Source organism: Ceratotherium simum, chromosome 25, assembly GCF_057802395.1.
Source record: "Ceratotherium simum simum isolate JZ-2026a chromosome 25, ASM5780239v1, whole genome shotgun sequence".
Classification (NCBI taxonomy): Eukaryota; Metazoa; Chordata; class Mammalia; order Perissodactyla; family Rhinocerotidae; genus Ceratotherium; species Ceratotherium simum.
The window spans coordinates 41,346,735-41,370,100 of NC_141924.1; the positions used below are offsets into that span (position 1 = coordinate 41,346,735).

Here is a 23,366-nt window from a genome sequence, read left to right on the forward strand (position 1 = left end):
GACCTATAAATGTTGTGTCATGCAAATTTTTAAGAAATTTCCTTCCTACATTTTCAATGATTCTATCTGGTGATAAATTATCATTTCATCCCAGTTTTCCCACTTGAATCCAGTGTAGAAGTTGCCTTCATTGTTTCCACTGTCTTTTGAAAATTTAAAGTATAAGCAAAATAAATGAAGATTTACCAGATACTCTCCTGTTAGTGGAATAGTAGTTTTTGAATGCCACTGTGATATCAGGCTCCTTTATTAATTAGTAGATGATTACTAAGAAATTGTCATTTTTTTTCTTTAAAGAAATACAAAAAGGTAAGAAAAATTCATCTCTGATTTCTGGTTGAATAGAAGTGTGTGGGGTGGTGGGGGCAGAAGGAGGGCAGATGGGCTAGACTGGAAGGCAGCCACATTTACTGCGTGGGATGACATCTGATCTTCCACACTTGCTAACATCTACCTGGGATGCGTCTGCTACCTGATAGCATGCATCATGCCATACCGCATGATATTTCTGTAACATTTAAGAGTAAGACCCCCAACAACACAGATACCAAGTCTTAATTACGCAGCAGCAATAAAACTCTCAAGGAAGTTTTATCATGTTAAGAATCAAGGAATAAGTGAGTCTTTGTCTATGAGTTGAATTTTTACAGAGATGAACTCAACCTTAACAGAGTCATTTTGAACTGTTTGTGCTCCTAGGGGAGATAAAATGTTCATCTGAAGAAATGTTGTATTTTTATGTGTACGTGTGTGTATTTAATTTTTTTCCAAATTTATCCACAAATATATATTACCAACTTTAAAGATAAATGCTCAATTTAAAATATCACCTTACCTAAATACGTACAGCTTACCAGTATAGGCTGCCTTTACCTCATGACGTCTATAATCTAGATTTTACCTATGAAAGAATTAGAGAAAGGAATGTGTTATTAAAAATGACATCTCAAGACCTATGTGCAAAATTTTAAAGAAAATGAGACAATAACAGAAATTCTCTCCATCTACCTATCCCATCCTTATCTCTTAATAAAGAGATCTAGTAATACCAGAAAATATCCAAAACATAAATTGCACATTGAGAAAAACTCTCCAACAGTGAGCAAACTAGAGGTATCAACCAGAGAGCTTTACTTGAAATGCGTTGTGTGTGGATTCATGTGCATAATATGCATTGAGTATTAACAAGGATCCATTTTGAAGTCTTGAAGCTGTACTATTGCCTAAATAGCAATTGAGACTCACCATTGTATTATTTTATAAAGGAGATAATTTAAAATTTTAAAAATTTTATATATATATAATTTTGTAAACACACACACATACATATACATGTATACACATACACAGGACTAGAATCAGGGCCTTATCAAAGTCTATCTGTGACTCAATTTCTGAGGGCAATGACCAGAATGTTTTGTTCACCACTCTATCTCAGGATAGTAAACTCTTCATAAACCCAAGGAACTGACTTGCCATATCAGGCAGCATTTTGCATACATTTACTAAAAACTTCTTATTTTAATTGCCTATTTACATTTTTGTTTTGCATTATACTATTAGAATCTTAAGCCTGAGATTTGTGACTTGTTCACAAGTGTATGCCTCGTACTTAATAAGTACACCTTGCACATAGTAAATGCTCAGAATTGTTGTTGAATGACCATCCCAGCAGGCATTACTACTCCAGGCCATAGCTAGACATAGATGGCATAGTGATGTGATAGCCTTGTTCCTGGTGGTTTCTGACCCACTTAAAGATTTGGCTCTCTACTAGGCAGCAGCTTTGTCAGTCCATTTTTTTTTTATGGAGTGAATTATTTTGGTTAAATTATTTTATTTGTTATCAAATTATTTCAGATTAAATGTCACCTACTCTGTGAAATTTTGGCTGCCTTCTACTTCTGTCTTCCACAAGTGGAATGTATTCTCCCCTCACCATGTGTTCCTATGACACTAGTCAGCGTTTATCATACTTTATTGTGGTTATTTGATTATATGGCTGTATCTTACACTAACTTGCTACTCCTTTGAGGCTTTTTACTTTATCATTTTTTAATCTCCAGCCTTAACACAGGGTTGGACACATGTGTTGGTCTCCATAAGTGTTTGTCTAATTTAATTACAAAAGGACCAAAGACCTCATGGTTTGGGAAGAAGTGTGTTTTATAACCTTTTTTCTGTTAAACAGTATGATTGTGGGTCCTTGCCTATGGGTTAACAAGGGGATGTGGCCTTAAGGAAGCACATGGCTCTCAGCAGATAGAAATTCCCGGAGAGTACAATTGGGCCTTTCTTGGAAGGTGCCTGTCAGTCATAGAGTCTAAGACGCTTGAGAGTCACTGTTATGCTCTCAGTCCCCTTCTGAGCATCTGCTGTTGCACAGATTACCTCTTAACCAGAGAAGACCTGAGCGAAGCTAGACTTGGCATCTACTATGAATGAATCTGGCAAGAGACTGGCCAGTACCCTGTGAGCTTTTCTACCTCCATATGTTTCCATCTGTTTTTTCAAAGACCTATTTCCATCTTTCCCAAGGTGTTTTCTGGAACATTTGTTTCAGAGGATGTCAATAGTTGTTACTTAAAGAAAGCATTTCATGATTAAATAAATTTGAAGAATGAAGGGTAAATTAAAACAAAGCAAAGCAAACAAAACAAAAAAATTTAGTATTCTCAAATTAGGATTTTTCGGAGCCTGAAATATACAAATGAACACTGAATTTTCAAGGGAGATAATATGTAATGTCTTCCAAAATTTATTGAACCATGGAACCTTATTATTTTTAACTTTCATGACACAACTGTAGGAATACACTTTATGAAATATGAATGAATACCATTGAATTTTCCTTACTCTTAGGTACCCTCATCAAATGTTTCTCATATTCATATATGCAACTCTCCCTGCATGACTCAGATCCTGAGAGAAGCTCAGGAATATTTCCTCAATTGGCGCTAATGGCATTATAAGACATGGCACATGAATATTCTTTCTTAAATTAAGTTTTAAATGAATATGTCAACTCAAAAGCAATTGCTGCATGCACAAATAAAAAAGTTATGCTAACGTACAAATTCCAAATCTATTAGACTTTCAAATAATATTATATGTTATTATAGTGATTGTATGTTCTCCTTTTATTCCTTTGTCCTTTTCAGAATCAATTTGCAATATCCTTAAGTATATCCTTATCACATAGAAAAGTAGAAATTTAGAAATGTGAGGTGCAAATTAGCAAAGGTACAGCAATAAAAAATGCAGAATGGGCTTGTGGTAACGTGTGAAAAATAATTTTAGCTAAAATCCTAGCTTTCATCTAACTTCTCAGCACTCAGGAAAAGTTGATGAGTGATTTCAGAATCTAGCTCTGTGAACAGGGATACCTTACAATTATTATCCAAGATACTGTGTGATTCCACTTACATTTCATTACATGCAGTTCTTATGTATTGCTTTTGCTTGGCAAGAATGCATGTTCTTAAAATTCTGGAATTATTTAATATCACTGTGCTATATTTTAGAATTAATGGTGTACTAATACAATAAAATGGTTGATAGAACTAGGAAAATAAGAACACGACTAATTGTTAGATTTATTAAGCAAAACAGATATTGATAAGGAAAGATTGAGCCAAAACCCATGCCTTAGATATTACACAGATATATGCTTGAATGTGATAAGGTCAATGAAATTTATTGAGAATGTCAAAAGAGTTCATCTGTTAACTCATTAACAAGAGACTGGTGGTCTCTTTAAAATAAGATATATCCTCTCTTTAGTTGCTTCAAGTTGTGTTAAAAAGGAATAAAAATATTATTCTTCAATGTTACAATTTTAGAATTTGTCATAAATTAGTAATTTAATGTGTCAGTTTGGGATGCATAAAAATATTAATATAGTTCAAACCCCAAGTTAATAGAATAAACCTTGAAATTGACATGTTAGTATGTAATAGTGTATATTACTCTATTTCCTCAGGCTTACTAAACACCTATAATATATTAAATTTTAGTCATTTTCAGTTCAAAAATACTGGCCTTTTTTTTCAGAAATTTGCTTGAGGGCCGGCCCAGGGCTTAGCAGTTAAGTGCGCGCGCTCTGCCACTGGCACCCAGCTTGAGATGCCTGGCGCGCACCGACTCACCGCTTCTCCAGCCATGCTGAGGCCGCGTCCCACATACAGCAACTGGAAGGATGTGCAATTATGACATACAACTATCTACTGGTGCTTTGGGGAGAAAAAGGGAAAAAAAGGAGGAGGGTTGGCAATAGATGTTAGCTCGGGGCCGGTCTTCCTCAAAAAAAAAAAGAAATTTGCTTATGAATTTTGATTGTTGGCATCTGTATTTAGTGTGCAACTTCTCCACTGTCAGTGAGTATGAGGCAGAGCTGCTCATATCCACAGCTGGAATGTATCTGCTTCTATAAAAACGGAAAGTAGCTGCTGCAAGGAACATAAATTGTGCAATTGATTTGATTTTGCAAAGCAAACACATTCTTCGTGTTATGATTTAGCTTGCTAATTAGGCCTTGCATAATCAAAGGAACTTTGGAAGAAAATAATTCCAGATTAAGCTCAACTTCTACACTTTCTGCAATCTCCTTATAACATATTCCACATTTTCAAGATCAGTATATCTCAAACTGAATGCCTTGAACAACAAAAGGATGATTTGCAAATAATGTCCCTTTGGGTGACGTGTCCAGTGTCAGACTCCTATTACAAGTGAATAAAGGGAGAAGTCAAAAAGAAGAATATCAATTGATCTAGGACACCTGGGTCTCAAGAATGATACAAACCAAAAGCATTACACTTTTTCTTATTTTGTATCGGGTATCAGCAAACTTTTTCTGTAAAAGGCCATAGTAAATATTTTACGCTTAAATATACTCAATGATGCAACTACTCAAATTTTCCTTTTAGGAGGAAGCAACTATAGACAATATGTAAACAAATGCATGTGACTGCATCCCGATAAAACTTTATTTACAAAAACAGGTAATGGGTCAGATTTGCCAACCTTTGGTTTATTTAATTCTCAGAAATGAGAATCATTGATAAGCTATGTAGTAGTAGTAAATGTGACTTTATGTTGTCAAACCAACACTGTCATATGTATTTCGTATCTGATATAGGTTGTGTATAGACAGAATCTGCATATGGTATGTATATATGTATATGCAAATACATATGTATATGTGTATATACATATATACAGAGAGAGAGAGAAAGAGAGAATATGTACAGAACACATTTTATAAATCATGTGTGGGATAAGAGAGGAAAATGGAAAAGTATTATGGGACAAGCCAAATCTTGACTAACGATGGACTAAGAACAACTATATTAGCAAATTCATGAATTGTATTTGTTTATAATTTATACGTAGGTTTTTAATCAATCAATATAAATATGAGTATATATTATTAGCTGACAACTCTTCTGGTGTTAATGGAAATAAAAGAAGTAAATCATTCTTGCCTTTCAGAAGCTCACAATATATTTACACACATGCATATATTCTCATAGCTAGAAAAATTATAATATAAACAAATATATATGTATAATGTTATATATCACGTTATGTTATATATATAAATGCACGCATCAATTAACAATAGGGATACGTTCAGAGAAATGCATTGTTAGGCGATTTCATCATTGTGTGAACATTGTAGTGCACTTACACAAACCTAGATGGTATATTCTACTATACACCAAGGCTATATGGTACTAATCTTATGGGACCACCATCGTATATGCCATCCATCGTTGACCAAAATTATTATGTGGCACATGACTGTATAAATATATATGTATGTATCTATCACATTATCAGTACAGACAACAAATGTTATTGAAATTGGAAAGGAAGAGAGAGAATTATGAACTGTGCAGAGGTAATGAAAGGCCCTTAAAAAAACATAGGCTTTGAAATATGAGTAACATGGATTAGATTTACGTTAGGAGGAGGGAAATATTATTTTAGGTGGTGCAGGTAATGGGCAAGAAATTCCAAGCTGCGCTAACATGGGAGATAAGAATTTTAAACAGTAGGTTTGCAGTTGGAAAAAGAACCTTGAATATCGGATAAGAAAGTTTTGACTTTATTCTGTAACCAACGTAGACCCAGTTATTGATCAGAAAAGCAATTAGACGAAACTGCTTTTCACGGTGATTACTCCAACTGGGGTTGTAAAACGTGATGAACCCAGAAGGTGGCAGAAGACAGTGAGACTGAGTGGGAAGGTGGTTCCAAGATGAGTTGAGGATGATTGAAATAGTGTGGAGGCAATGCCAATGGAACTAAAAATACATATCGCTGAGCTAGTCTGAAGGAATTATCATAATAACACCTGGCATTTCATTTCCTTGATGCAAATTTACTATTATGAGCCAGGGAATAAGCTAAGCAGTGACATTTTTACTTGCATTCACATTTTATCTTACAAAAAAAAAAAAAAAAGAAACTTGCAAAATGATTGGGACGTTGACGTAAATTGTCTAGCATAACACATCAATAGGTGTTTAAGGAAAAACAGTCCCAACAATAACAAACAGTCTGGAATCAAACAAATTGGAGAAATGCTAGCAAATTTTTAAAAAGATGTGTGGGATATGAGGGGAAAATGGAAAAGTATTAGTCCATACTTTAAAGCAGGACTTGTTAGAGCTTTTAATATGCTGTTGTGTGTTGTGAGTCTCCATAGCAGGACTGCTTCTGGCTCAGCATCTTTGTATTACTTCCGTTACCTAGGATGTTCTTTGCTAAGGATCATCCCCTCACTTCATTCAGGACCCAGCTCAGATGTAACGTCCTCTGAAGCCTCCCCTAACCATATACCCTTTCTCAACTAGCCACTCTCCCCATTACTTTCTATCCCAGTGTTCTACTTTATTTTTTCACAGTTCTTAACACTATACAATGTTATTTATTTTTTGCTTTTCTATGATCTTTGGATGTAAATTCTTTGAGAATGGGGACCTTGCTTTACTTGGTCATTGCCGAATCTCTGGTGCTTACTATAGAACTTGGCCCATAGTAAGCACTCAATATACATTAGCTGAATGAATACATGAGTGAATAAATTTAAAAATAACTATGTATGTGAGTAGAATTAACCGTTTCCCATTACCACTGACACCACCAGGAGGCTAGGTTCTAATCACTTCTTAGATAGTTTAATGCAAGTAGCTCCTGTTTCTCTGGAGTTTCCAACCTCCATTTCAAATAGCGTTTACACACTAAAGAGAAACGAATCTTAGTGAAATACAGCTCCTCCTCTTCTGTGAGACAAACGTGGAATTCCTCATCCAGGAATTCAAAGCTCTCAGGAATCCCACTCTACTTCAGCCACCCAACGTCATTTCTGAAGACTACAAAATACCTGCTCTTCTCAGTCAGGCTTCTTTCTTGGGAACTCTGGGATTATTCTTGTCTTTGGGCTTTTACATGGACTGTTCCTAACATACAGAAGACACTTTCCATTCAAATCCATTCATCAAAATCCTGTGAAGCATTCATAGGCCATCTCACGTTACTTATCCTCCCTGAAATCTTCTCTGACCTATTATACGTTTTGTCTTCATCCTTGAGTTAAATATATTTTTTAACGTTTTCTGTTAATATGTTTTAGGATAACTCTACAAATGTTTTTTCTTTACAGCAAATTTAAGAACATCTCAAGGGAATCAATCTTTGGGAATTATAAGGAAAATACTTCTCTTATTCTCTGCAAGGAATCTACCACAATAAGGGGTGCTTATCTTTAACTACTTCTTAAATTCGATTGCAATTTAATTGTTAATTTTCTTTTGTTATGGTTATTAATTTGGGTTTTTTTAAATATATACACACACATTTCTAGGACCTCATTTAGATGCACATATAGGAAATTAAAAATGATTTCTGTTCCCCAAGTTAAAATGTCTAAGGAATACTCCTCTGTAAAGTCCTACCATTAAGAGAGCCCTTTGGGTCACAGCTGCATCTGGTTTATAGGATCCACCATGACTTGTATCTTTGCCTCTGTGCCCCATGGTGTGATCTACTTCATTTTGTATTGCTAGACACAAACTGATTGGTTTGCCCTTATTTGTTACCCTACAGCTAAGCCACATCATGTCACCTTGTGCCACAGCATGCTTTAGTCTTTTTTGTTTCTGCTCCACAAGCAGGAAAATGTATCACTTCCTCATATGTCACAGCTGTTTGACAGTTTTTTAACAATCTAGCCCCTGCACACACACTGCACAGTTGAGTTGTACCAAGTACTAGGGTAGTGATTACACACTGCCCTAGTATTCTTTAATCCCATATTGGGCCCTCTATTGCCATTTTATTGTACACAAGTCTTATAACTCTCTGAATGTTGTATTTCAAAGGAGAAGTTTAATCAACACCTTCTGAGTCACACATTATGGATCATCTCCTCCCCATTACATCTTTAGTTTGGTGTCCCTGCTCTGTCAAAGATGCTTGTTTAAGGTTTGTTCTTTCTAGTTTTTTGTAACAATAAATCAATTCTCCCATATAGCAACATTTAGTGCCTTTAGATTACTAGTAAAATTATGAATGCTAGATTCCTCTGTTGAGCCTATATATGTTTTATTCTTACTTTCATGGTTTGTGGTTGCTTGTATTTTTACAGACATATTTTAAAAAGAAATCATGTCACATCTCCTCAATCACTGCACCAAGCAAGTTTCATTACTTGCTTACATCACTGGATATATTTACTACTCTCAATTAAATAGGGCAGGATGTGCTGTATATACACACTTTAATTCACTTAATGACAGAGAATGATTGAACAGGGCTCCACTAATTCTGTTTTCATGGAATAGCTTTTGGGCTTTAGAGTATTTCTCTAAAGAGCCAAACTGCTTCCAGAGCTAGGAGCTCAGACCTATTCTTGATACCAATCTTTGAAACTTATGGATATAATTGAGAGATCTTTATAGTGCTCTTCAGTTTTTCCTGTATAGCAAATATTCCACTTTCTCTTTCACACCATTTGCTCAACCGGCATTGTGAATCTGGAACAATATAAGAACTAGAAAGTAAGAATAGAGATATATAGACTAAACATCCATGTAGTGGAATAGTTACTCCACTCAGTTTCTCCAGAAGAAACTCAGCCAAGATTTTTCTGGGGATGAAAATCAAAAAAATGGTGGCATAAGCTGGTAAGCCACACAATAATATAGAAAAGGAGACTGAAATACTTCAGCAGTTGTTTTCTCCTTCGTTTACATATTTTACTCTGAAAATTTTCAGACAAGAGAATATATAAACAATATAGTGAACACACCAGCCAGTATAAGTATAGAGTATAATCCTCTCTTATTTCATATTCTCCTTATCCTTCAGAAGGAAACACCAACCTAAATTTTTGTCTGTATTTCCCAAGCACATTTTATTCTTTTACTATCCATAAGAAATAATGTTTTCATTCAATATAGTTTGGGAAATTCATCAGTGTCAATATATGTGGCTCTAGATCATTTATTTGCACTGCTATCTAGTATTATATTATATAAATGTGCTACACTTACTGATGGCTCTTATACCATTGCTACTATGCTTGCCTCCTTGTGCAAAGTTTCTCTAAACCATATACCTAGAAGTGGAATTTCATAGGCTACGTTCATTTTTGATTTATCAGATAGTGCATAGTCAACTTTATCTCAAAGGAGGCTGTACCAAATATATTCTCGTCAGCAGTGTAGTTGTCACTTATCCATTTTTTTGAATCATTTTTTTTGACCAATTTGGTGTTAAATTATATATGATTGTGGTTTCAGTTTGGATTTCCTTTATTATTAGTGCAACTGATAATCTTTTCATAATATTTTTGGGTTATCTCTTCCATCAAAATGTATCTTTTGCCCACGTTTCCCTAGATTTTGTCTTTTTGTTATTAATTTGAAGATGGTTTTCCTACAGTCTATGCACTCATCCTTTGTCAATTACATGCATTGCAACATCTTTTCCCTGTGTCCGCCTTGTATTTATCACATTTCATAAATAGAAGTTTTTTTGTGTGTGTGAGGAAGATCAGTCCTGAGCTAACATCTATTGCCAATCCTCCTCCTTTTTTCCCTTTTTATCCCCATAGCCCCAGTAGATATTTGTATGTCATAGTTGCACATCCTTCTATTTGCTGTAGGTGGGACATGGTCTCAGCATGGCTGGACAAGCAGTGTGTCATGAGTGCCTGGGATACTAACCTGGGCCGCCAGTAGCGGAGCATGCGCACTTAACCGCTAAGCCACAGGGCTGGCCCCCAGAAGTTTTTAATCTTAATGCAACAAAATTGCATTGAAAAAAGAACTGTTTTTTCTTTCATGGTTACTGCTTACTTTCTTGCGTCCTAAGAAATCCTTTCCTAACAAAAGCTATTGTAATATTTTTCTACGAATTTTGGTTTTCATGTTTATATTTTTAATCAACCTGCAATTTGTGTGTGTGTGTGTGTGTGTGTGTGTGTGTGTGTGGTGTGTGTGTGTGTTGCAAGGTAGAAAGCTAATTGTATTTTCTTTTCTATCTGATTAACCAATTGACTAACCCCCACTTTTTGCTAAATAGTTCATGCTCTCTTCTTAATCTGTAATGCTTCTGCTGTCGTAAATCAAATTTTCATAGATGCATGGTTATGATTTGCTCATAATAAATTTTAGTATCTTGGTAACTGGAAACTCTCATCACGTTTTATTCTTTTTCAAGATTGAGTTGTCTATTCTTGGCCATCTCCTCTTCCAAATAAATTTTTTTTTTAATTTAACCTGTCAAGCTCATGAACAACCTGCTCAGAATTTTGATTTGTATTGCACTGAGAAATAATTGTCACATCTAAGATAATGAGTGCTGCTACCCATTGATATGATATATCTCTACATTGTTTTTTTAGGTATTTTTAATGCCTTTAAATAAAGTGTTATCTTTTCCATACAGATGTCGAGCATCATTTGCATTTATATCCACATATTTTTATATTTGTTTCTACTGTAAGTAAACTTAAAAATTATATTTTCTAAACATCGTGTGGAAAAGCTGCTGAGTCTCCTTCACCTTCTATGCAGCCACCTGGCCGGATTCTCACTCTTCTCATATTCTTTCCAGATTCTGTTGAGCCTTTTATGTGGATAACAATCTGTGGATGACCATAGTTCTTCTTCATTTGTAATCTGTACTCTCCTTCTCTACTCCCCTTTCTTTTATGCTCACAGAGCCTTCAATCCCAGGTAGAATTAAGGTGGTGACAATAGACCTGGTTGTCTTACTCTTGACTTTAAAAGAAATGCTTATAAATTTTGCCAGTGACACTCTTTAATTTTAAGTAGTTTTCCTTTATCAGAGTGCTAGATTTATAATCTCGTCCCAGGTTAATAGAAATGTATTATTATTATTTTTATCATTAATGGTTAGTATTAATGAGTATTTAATTTTATCAAATGCTTTTCATCAGTCTAGTGGGATGGCCATATTGCTATTTGCTTCAATATCAATGTGGAGAATTACGATGACAGATTTTGTCATGTTAGACCATTTTTACATTGCTGGGATAAACCTATATTTGTTTGCCATATTAATTTCTTATATATATTGTTAGAATAAATTTAGTAATACTCATTTCATATTTTTGTATGTCTTTACAAATTAGTTTTACCTATAACTTTCTTCTCATGTCTTCGGCTGGTAAAGTCATCAAGATCACACTAATCTCATAAAGAATTTGAGAATATTATTTCTCTTTATCTAATCTATACTATTAGGTCTCTCTGTAATCTGGATGTTTGTTAGAATTCATTTGTAAAACAATTAGGCCTAGGAATTTAATATTTTAGAGTATTTGATGGGTAGATTTATAGTTAGATTTATCTGATTAAATTTCCTTAATGATCCAAAACAAATCCAGATTTTCTATTTCTTTTCTAGTCATTATTAAATGTTACTTTTTTTTAAAGGAAATTGACTATTTCATATGTTTTAAAATTTAAGGGCCTACAGTTTTTCCTGATGTTGGCTTTAATATATGTATTTTTTTAATTGAGGTAGCATTGGTTTATAACATTATGTAAATTTCAGGTGTACATCATTATATTTTGATTTCTGTGTAGAATACAATGTGTTCACTACCCAAAGACTAATTACCATCCGCCACCATACACATGTGCCCTATCATCCCTTTCTTTCTCCCCTCTGTCCTTCCCCTCTAGTAACCACCAATCTAATCTCTGTATCTATGTGTTTGTTTGTTGTTGTCTTTGTTGTTTTTATCTTCTACTTGTGAGTGAAATCATAACAGTATTTGACCTTCTCTGCCTGATTTATTTCGATTAGCATAATACCCTCAAGGTCCATCCTTGTTTTTGCAAATGGCAAGATTTCATTTTTTGTGGCTGAGTAGTATTTCATTGTGTATGTGTACCACATCCTGTTTATCCATTCATCTGTTGATGGGCATTTAGTTTGTTTCCAAGTCTTGCCTGTTGTGAATAATGCTGCAGTGAACATAGGGGTGCATGTATCTTCACACATTCATGTGTTCATGTTCTTTGGATAAATACCCAGAAGTGGAATAGCTGGGTCATATGGTAGTTCTATTCTTAATTTTTTGAGGAATCTCCATAATGTTTTCGAAAGTGGCTGCAACAATTTGCGCTCCCACCAGCAGTATATGAGAGTTCCGTTTTCTCCACATCCTCTCCAACACTTGTTATTTCTTGTCTTGTTAATTATAGCCATTCTGATGGGCATGAGGTGATATCTCATTGTAGTTTTGATTTGCATTTTCCTAATAATTAGTGATGTTGAACATCTTTTCGTGTGCCTGTTGGCGATCTGTACATCTTCTTTGGAAAAATGTCTGTTCATATCCTCTGCCCATTTTTTAATTGGGTTGTTTTTTACTGTTGTTGTTGAGTTGTATGAGTGCTTTATATATTTTGGATATTAACCCCTTATCAGATATATGATTTGCAAATATCTTCTCCCAGTTGTGAGGTTGTCTTTTCATTTTGTTGATGGTTCCCTTTGCTGTAATACTTTTACTCTCTATTCTATCTGTAATCATTTTTCCCTTTTCATTTTTACTAATATTTGTTCATATCTTTTCTCTTTTCCCTTGACCATTCCTGTCAAAAATTTGTCTATTATATCAGTCTTTTTTATTTTTAAATAAACTTATGGCTTTACTGATCTTCTCTAATATTTGTTTTTATCTTTATTTTTCCAGTTCCTTCACTTTATTTGGATTTATTTTGTTGCTTTGTTTCTAAGTTCTTCGGTTGGATACTTACCCTAATAATCTTACCCAATGCAAGTGGTTAGGTGTGTGGTTTCTTCATGTACCACTTCAGCTTTTTTCATAGGTTTGATATATAGTGTTGTAGAATTCAAATTATTTTCTAATTTTTATAATACTGCTTCTTTGTAGTGTGTTTTTAAATTTCCAGTTGCTCTTTTTATTTTCTTTTGTTATTGGTGTCTCATTTGTTGCATTCTGTTCAGAGGAAAAGTAATTGTTTTGCACTGTTTCCTATGTACTGGAGAAGAATATATTTTTTAGTTGTTGGATACGTTTCTCTTTTTGTTTATTTTGTTATATCCTGTGTAATTTTTTCAGATTAATTTTTCCAGTTCACTAATTCTATTTTCAGCTAAGTCGCATGCGTTTTAATTTATCCACTAAGTTTTAATTTGAAAAATTATAGTTTTCATTGCTACAAATTCTTTTTTGTTCTTTTCAGATACACCTTGCTTACATTTGTGATTTCTTTTTTCTGTATAGTTTTAATAAATGTTTTATACTCTTTTCCTGATATTTCCAATTATATGATATTCTTGCAAGTTTGACTATACTGTCTGTTGCTTCGATGACTCCTATTCATGATGGGTTATTTCTTTATGTGCTCTGTAATTTTGGTTTATGAATCCATGTTTCATGGGGCTTTGACTGTGCAAATTCTTTAAGACCTGGATGTGTCCTTCAAGCAGGAATTCACTTTTGCTTCTGCCACATAAGTCTGGGGGCTACAAACTTGTGACCACTGCAATTTATTCATTTTTTCTCATTTTCTGTACCTTGTAGGTAATATAAATGCAAACCTCAAACTTGCATAAGAACAGTACTGCAGATTTTAATTCTCAGGAACTTCCTTTTTTCCACACTGCAGATCAACACAGACTTGTTTACTTGTCACTTCCTTAGGGCAATAAATAGGTTTTCTTCAGTCTTCCTTTTCACTGCGGCTGTAGTCTTTCAAGGGTCCCAGGTTTGTGTGGGGACCTTGGTTCTTTATCCTCGCACAGCCCAAGACTTTTGTTTTGAGTCTGAGTGGCCTTTACCATCCTAGGTTCTAGGTTTTTGAGATCTGTAAAGGCCCTTGGGGCAGATATAGCCTCAGTTTCAATTGACAACTGGTTTCCTGACTCTGATTTTGAACCCTGGGTATTTTCCTTTACTTTCATGTAAACTCAGCTGTGCATATGAAAGATTGTTTGTTATATTTTATAGAGTATTTCTAAATGTTTTATAGAGAGAATAATTTTTTTTTAGCCTGCCATATTACCGAGGATTAAAAAAAACCTGTCTTTTGAAGTTCTCAGAATGTGGGCTTTAGACCTAACATCCACTTATGAGAATAAAATAAAGGCATTTTCACTCTAACTCAAACACTAATGATAACAAAATAATAACAATAACAATAAAACCCACAAAACCTCAAACTTCATAGGTTCCCCCCTCTTTAAACAAACAAACATATAAATAACTCATCAATTAATTATATTTGTTTTATTATCTATTTTTATTTCTCTGGAATCAAAGATGTTACTATTATCATATTGTAAATTTACTTCCGAGAAAATAATCTTCTTCTCCAATAATCTGCTTGATATTCAGGCAATGATTGATTACCTAGTTGCCTTTGTCTTCTTGAGGCACTTTTGAAATAATTTACTCTTACATCCACCAAGATATGTAATACATAGTTCTACTTTGAGTCATATCCTGAAAATCAATTGATCAATTTCCTGATTAGATTCTTATACCTAATGTCTAATAAACTAATAAAACCAAAACAAGCAATGTTACAAATGACAAGGATTAAATTTATTTCTTATGCTTATTTTCAAAGACCACTGTTGCAACTATTGTTTACTTCTTTGATTTTAGACAATCTAGCCAATGTGACAAAGTGCTTGAAGTGAAATTTCCCATCCTCAGGCATGAAAAGATTTTATTGGACACAGTGATCTTTTCCAGCCTCTACCTACTTACTAGATCATAAAGATGCATGGAGATGCTATATTTGACTATCCACTGATCCACTGGGAATGTATAAGAAATTTGAATGGAAATTTATTTTATTAGAGGAGAGAACAGCATCAGATTTAGTTAGTAGAAAAAAGTCAAGGAAATGAAATTATAGAAAGCAGCACAGGTCACCAAAGTATTGTAGGGAAAAGGTAAAATAAATAGAGTAATTATAGAAAGTTCGAATTCTTGCAGTTGAAATAATGGGGCAAAAAGCACAGTTTAGCCAAGAAGAGTTAAGGTTTTAGCTACTGCTAAAGAAAGTAGCTATGCCTTTTGGTTGTCTCAGCAATTGAACTAGTCACTATTTCAAGGATATCTTAATGAGAATACTCATATAAAACTGAGGAATATGGTTGTTTCCATCTCTTAGGGCAAGCATTGGCAAACCATGGTCCATGGGACAAATCTGGCCTGTGGCCTGTCTTTGTAAATAAAGGTATATTGGAACACAGCCACTCTCATTCACTTAGGTATTGTCTATTGAGGCATTCGTACTAAAAATGGCAGAGGTGAAAAGTTGTGACAGAGACCATCTGGCTTGCAAAGTGTAAAATAGTTACTATTTAGCCCTTTACAGAAAAAGTTTGCCAACTCTTAGCTTAAGGAATGCCTGTGGAAGACTTTGGGAGGATTTTTACTTTCAGGCAAAGACAAGTTATGTGTGAAAGAGTTAAATTGCACTGGTTTGATCCAGAGATGATTAGATAACCATTAACATTTCTTGAACTTATTGTTGATAATAAACACTCAGTTATGTGTTCTATACCTCAACATCATTGTTATGGGAAAGTTTCCACTTTCCCTGGCTGGGGAAGAAAAAGGAAGGAACTATAAGGGGGCAGTGCAGTTCTTATTTGACTGCTAATGTCATAACCTGGTTTCAAGTTGTACGACCCTGGCCAGTGTTTAAACTGACTCTCTCATCTGGAGCATTTTTGTATGTTCTTCAGAAATCCCCCTTTGCTGGGGCCATCTTTTCTGCATTTCCCTTGACACAAGTGATGTATATCAGCTCATTTTTTAGTGTTTCTACAGTCAGTAGACATCTTGCAACGTTAGTTAGGTTTCTTCTTCTTTGTACAGGATCAAATATAACCCATGCTGCTGTGCTCACTTATATAGCAACAATTGGTCTATGCATTATTTTCCACAACCTGATCATAATGCAGCAGCAACTTTTACTTACCTTCTGTGATCAAATCCGCCATCTCTGGCTATTGAGATTCTCCAAATGGGACTCAGGAGACAAATGTTTCCTGAGTTAATCCTATAGAAGCCATTCTTTCTTTCTAGGCTTTTGGTGATGGGTCAATAGCTATACCCCTTTACCTTCTGGGAGTGGGCCTCAGAGCATAGCTTGCAAGAAAGAAATCCTTCTTCCAAAAATAACCCTTTCATTCTCAATTATTTTATAACCTCGGTATATGTGAGGAGTTAACAGTATTTAACTAGTTCTTGGAAAATAATTTTAAAATTTATGTATAATGATCTATCTCTGCTACCTGATAGCTGTCAAACCATGGTGGCTCCGACAAAACTGGATGAGTCTCATTTACACACACCATTCTGGGTGCAGAGCTCATGTCAATCCAGACCTCCAACTTATTGCCACGGTTGCTGATGATGTTGTAAGTTAGGAACTGCCTTCTGACGTGGCTGTGTTCTTTGAAAAGTACCTATGATGTAATATAATCGTGAGGATTTAAAGAGATAACATGTATAAAAACTACTTCTACAATGCCTGGCATGGAGAAGAGATTTAATAAATGCATATTCCTTTCCCTAATGCACAAAATGATTAATATACCAAACAATTTTATCAAAAGCCTCAAATTTACAATTTGTCAGCTGAATTCCCTGCATGATGATAACTAGCTAGAGCTTGGTACCAGAAACCCCCTTTTGACAAGGCCTTTCCTCTCAGGTCACTAGAGTTTCCACAAATACGCCTTACACATTTTGGCCAGTCCAGATATGTATTTACATTCAAAAACTTTGTCCTATAAAATAAGATCCAAAATTCCTTTTCTCTCTGTTCACTAATAGAATCACCATAGCAATGTACATGAATATATAGCGTGGTTCCCTGAATCCCCAACCACAACCTGTTCCTAGCTACCTCTGGCCTCGTTCCTTGCCTCTTCTCTATCTTTCTCTCTGCTCTGGCCACATTGGCCTCTGCTATTCCTTGAACATAGAAAGTCAGAACGATTTCAGGACTTCTCAACTGCTAGTCTCTCTGAATAGAAAACACTTCTCTCAGATATCTGCCTAGTTGGTCTCAACACTTCTTTAGGTTCATGCTGAAACAGAAGCGTCACCTTCACAGACAGGCTTCCCTGACGACACTGTCTAAAATAGTTCTCCCTACTAATCTCTCTTCTAATACCCTGCTTTATTTTTCTTCATGGTAGTTATTACTATTTTATCTTACATTATGTGAATTTATTTATTTATTGTTGACTATGGTCCTCAATAGTATGTAAGCTCCACAAAAACAGGCTGCTATGGTCAGTAGCTGGAAAAGCCCATGGAACCTAACAAGCACTCCATATGTATTTGTTGTTGTTGTTTATTGAAATAATTAACATATAACATATTAGTTTTAGGTGTACAACACAATGATTTGATACATGTATATACTATAAAATGATCACCACAATAAGGTTAGTTTACATCTATCACCACACATAGTCACAATTTTTTTTCTTGTGATGAGAACTTTTAAGATTTACTCTCTTAGCAACGTTCAAATACACAATGTAGTATTATTAACTATCGTCACCATGCTGTACATTACATTCCTAGGACTTATTTATCTTATAACTGGAAATTTGTACCTTTTGACCATCTTCACCCACTTCCCCCATCCCCCACCCCTCACTTCTGGCAACCACCAATCTGTTTTCTGTATCTATGAATTCAGGGTTTTTTTTAGATTCCACATGTAAGTGAGATTATAAATTACATGTCTTTCTCTGTCTGATTTATTTCACTTAGCATAATACCCTTGAGCTCCATCCATGTTGTTACAAATGGCAGGATTTCCTTTTTTATGGCTGAATTATATTCATTGTATATATCCACTACATTTTCTTTATCCATTCATCTGTTGATAGACACTTAGGTTGTTCTATTTGTTGATTAACCAGCATTAGGAACACTTCAGTGAATAATACAGAGCCAACATCAGAGTATGTGGTGTTTGTGATGGGGTGGCAGTAGTGGGTATTGTGACTCATGAGTCGGTACTCAAGTCACGTGAATTCAAAAGATGAACCTTGGACACAGTTCCCTTCTTAACTTTTAATGAGGTCTAAAGTAAGGCAAAGAAGGAAGCTTTTCACTACTATGATGGTTAATTTTACGTGTCAACTTGGCTGAGCCGTAGTGCCCAGATATTTGGTCAAACATTATTCTGGCTGTTTCTGTGAGGATGTTTTTTGGTTGAGATTAACATTTAAATTGGTAGACTTTGAATAAAGCAGATTGCCCTCCATAATGTAGATGGGCCTAATTCAATCAGTTGAAGACTGTAATAGAACAAAGGAAAAAAAGAAGGAATTCTGCCAGCAGACTGCCTTTGGACTTGAACTCCACATTGGCCTTTCTCTGGGTCTCCACCTACTAGACCACCCTGTAGATTTTGGATTTGCCAACCTCCATAACTGTATGAGCCAATAGCTTAAAATCTCTCTCCCTTTCTCCCTCTCTCTCTCTCTCTCTATGTATATATGTATATACACACACACCTATTCATTCTGTTTCTCTGGAGATCCCTGACCAATATAACTTCCAAAATGAGGCCATCAACTTAAATACCTAAAACTAACATTTAAGCCAAAAACTCATATATTTATGCTCTGCAGTTCATCTGAGACTTAACCACTCTTGAAGTTGGCCTGCAGATGACAAAACAAATTAAGGGGAAAAAAATAAAAGAATCAAACTATGTTAATAAAAATAAGTCTGTCCATCCATATAGACTAAAGAGTCTATATCCTAAAACTCTGACTTTTCAATGTAAGCTTTTACTTGTCTTAAAATAATTTACTCAATAATATAATAATCATAGCAGCTGTAATTTTGTGTTATATTATATATTACCTGGTGTAGGAATCTGGTCCTAAGCTGGCCTAGAGAGTCTGCTACGCAGAACTTGAGAAAAGAGAGAGAAGGCCTCCTCCAACTGAAGATGAATTAGCCCTGGCTCTCCAACTACAACATCAGCAGGGATCCAGGTAATGAACAAGATAAAAGACCACAAATACACTGGGAAGCAAGGTAGCTTGGTCTGAAGAGTGAATGTTGGACTAACTTCTCCCTCCATCTGCATTCTCAGAGGAGGCAGGGGCAGAAATGCACAAGGAGCATGTCTGCCCTAAAGATCTGGACTTTACTCAGTGCTCCATCCCATGAAAGCTGCCAGTGGGCAGTGCAAATGGGAAAGCTGCACATGGGGTGACCTCACTCCAGTGTAAGTATGATGCAATCAGTGTCTCAAATTCTCATCAACTACGTTAAACAGTTTCTCCTCTCCTGGGGATGAGCTGGAAAAAGGAAAATACTCTCTTCTACAGAACATACATGGATGAAAATGCAGAGAGAGGAAAACAATGAGCAAGTACTAAAACATGGAAATTCCGCATAATCACAAGGAATGATGAGGGAAAAAAGCCATTCAGTTGTCATGGACGTAAGGGATGAACCAGAAATATTGTGCCTTGGACAAAAGAGAGTTTAATGAAGAAGAAATGATGAATAGTCAGGAATGTTACTGGAAGACTGAGGATAATGAGAAAAGGGCATTGAGTGGGTGATTATATGTCTAAATTTTATGACCCATGGAGGTTCATAATATTTATTTAGTTTCTGAGACCATCAGGTAAATTCTAAGTAATTCTATAACATGCAATGCTTAGCATGACATCTATTTAGAGGAATCAAATTTCTGAAATAACCTTACATTCAGCAAACCTGCCCACGACAGAGAAAAATGATTGTGCTAACATGGAGTTAAGGTCGAGGTTTTTAAGAACCACATTTATATTCTGACATTCCACAAAATTTTTTTATTTCTTTATATTAATGAGATTCTTAATCTTGTTTCATCCTTCCCAGAAATTCCTAGTGTGTCTTTCGTGTGGTTACACACAGGTTAAGATGAGGCTGCTTCTTTCAGAAGGCTTTACCTGACTTTCTTCTACACTCACATAACACTTTGGTCTTAACTCCAGAATTTAAGTATTCCCCCAAATTGGAACAGTTTATTTTCCATTTTTGGACTCAGAATTTAGCAATGTTCCTGACATATAGTAATTAAGGAAGAAACATTTATTGAATAAACAAAAGAATGAATGCTGGTCAAGTCATAGGAAAACAAATATTAAAAAATGCTACCACTGTTATATTTTGACTCTAGTTTGAGGCATCGAACTTAGAGAAGTAAAATTCCCAGTGCAGAACATATATTTAAAAATAGTACAAAGTATGAATTGAACAGAAGTATTCAGAATCAAAATTAATAGGACTATGGTTAGTCAGGGAAGGCTTCCTGAGGCAAGCCAATTGCAAAGCTGGTCTAAGAGAATTCAACAAGCATGACACGGAAGTGTATGTGGGATTGTGTAGCTTTGGGAATAAGGAGAACACTCAAGGCTGGAGGAGAATGAGGAATAAAAGCTTAAAACCAGTTTCTAGAAAAAAATTATTCAGAGAAAAGCAAGCCAATCTATTCGAATGGATTGAAAACGGCCTGTTTGCTGGTGCAATAGAGGCAAGGATCAGTTGGAGAGGACCACTGGGGATGCCAGGCTGAAGGGTTTGGATTTTATGTGGTAGACACCAGGGTGCTCTTCCCTAAGGGTCCTTGAGTAGGAATGACATGATGAAAATGGTGCTTGAGAAAGATTATTCGTGCAGCAGGGGGTCAATAGCTTAATACTATAAAAGGGAACATTTACACCTAACACATTCACCAAAACATTCCGCTTGGCCACCCTAACAGGCCTCAGTGATTACAAGAGACTACTTTGACAGGCCCTGCACTTTTGGTGGCGTATTTCATTCAGGCTCTTTGCCGAGGGATTTCTTGCCCCTTTCTTTTCTCTTTGTACTTTAACAAATGCCCTGCCACTGGCAAAATTAGAAACCACAGTCATTTGTTTTCTGCGGCCTGTGGCAGATGGATGAAAACAGTTGCATTTTAAGCTACTGCTCTGTGTTTCCTTGACGGTGACTTCAGCTGTGACAGGGGCATTAACCTTAGGGGTGAGGAAACAATTCTTACTTCATGCTCTCTCAGTTCAGAGCTTCTCCTCAGCAGGGAGAAAACAAATCACGTACCTTATTTGAAGCAATTTTGTGATTTATCCACCGGGTACTGACCTACAATCAAGTGAACTTTGCTTAAGACCTCCGAATGGATTTTTAACGGCTGCTTGGGGCGAAGGGAGACACGTTCATGCAGCCACCTTCTCAAAAGAAAATTTCTCTAAAAAAAATTGTCCCAAAACCCATGGAGCACACTACATTTTTAACCTTATATTGGCTTGTACTTAGTTTCCAAAATAGAGCAAAATCACAGCTTATTTCTTAAAAACAAGTGCCAGTAATATAAACAAACCAAATACAGTGAAGAGAAGACTCTGTGACTTCAGTTTTCTCAAAATTTATCTGATAGACTTAAACACTATTGTGATTTTATAAATGGAGACTAAAAATTAACCAGTGCTAAATTGTTTTCCATACCTGCCCAAATGAATCTTACTAGAGAATTTGAACTGGAGATGTTTTAAGAAACTCGCACCTTGGTTGTGGATTAAGTTATCAGATTATGATACAAACTATATTGTCTGCTTCACTGACAATTTATTTGGCTGAAACTGAATCAAATTTGAATGAATCAAATTGATTAATTTAATGATGAATCAAATTTTTACTAATAAATTTTAAATGGGAATATATTGCATCCTACATTGCTCTCCAAAACAATGGTTTACCACCTTCTGGAATTGTACCAATCTAATACTCTTTAATCTCATGTCAATTTTTTCTTCTTCTCTACCAAAAAAAAAAATTGAATTGAATTAAAAGTAACATTATTTTGAACTTAAAAAAACTTTTGCTGCTTTGAGGATGGAGACCTTTCAGGATGTCATATTACAATGTTGGATATCAGAGCCACTGAGAAGTGGTATAGCCACTTCACAGCAAGATGTTTCTGGGCAATGTGTCAGAGGCTGTCATTTTAAGAAGGTGTGATGTGGATTGGAGCCTGGCGGGCAGCAGATGAAGAAGGAAGCAGCTAAGACAGTGAGAAGTGACAGCCGTGTAATCCAGGATGTGATTGCTTTTCCACATTCTCAGTGGTAAATTTTATGATCGCCTGAGTGACTGGCTAAAGTCCTGGATAAATGAAGACTTAACAAGAGCAGAGAGACTATATGTAGAAGGAAGACCTCACTCTTAACAATGCCAGAACGAATTGTTCATGTCCAGGAGTTCGGGCCACAGGCGTAAGAACTGGCATGGAATCTTGGAAGTAATAATAATAGGTAACAATTATTTATTGCTTACTAGCTGCCAGATATTGTTCTAATTGCTTCACATGGGTTATACTTCAATTCTTATAACCAACTTATGAGGTAGATATTTTATTAGCATCAGTTTTTTTAGATAAAGAAACTGAGGTACAGAGAAATTAAGTAACTTATCCTAAGATCATATGACTATTAAGGAATGGAGAAGTCTGTGAAACTAAATATTACAAAAATAAAACATACATATTAAAAAGAATTATATATGTGTGTGTTTATGCATGTATATGTATATCAAAATAGAATAATATTTGAAATGCATTGAAGGAAAAAAGAAATAAGAGAAATTGATATACAGTACGATGATATTTATGTACCAAATACATATATTTAAATACATAGAAAGATAAACATTCTTTCGTAAAGTAGCAAAATTCTTGGCTGAACTCTCTCCTGCTGTTGGGTGGAAAGCAGAACTTCAAGCAAAGAACTTGGAT

At 35.2% G+C, this 23,366-nt stretch overlaps 1 long non-coding RNA gene across 1 annotated transcript in view; it reads right to left on the minus strand.

Moving 5' to 3' along the window:
* Positions 1–842: 842 nt before the first annotated feature.
* LOC147913779 (uncharacterized) overlaps positions 843–23,366 on the minus strand; it is a 104,658-nt gene continuing 82,134 nt past the window's right edge. Inside the window, exon 3 of the long non-coding RNA XR_015556309.1 lies at positions 843–901. This is a non-coding gene — a long non-coding RNA (uncharacterized LOC147913779). The remainder of the gene's footprint in view (positions 902–23,366) is intronic.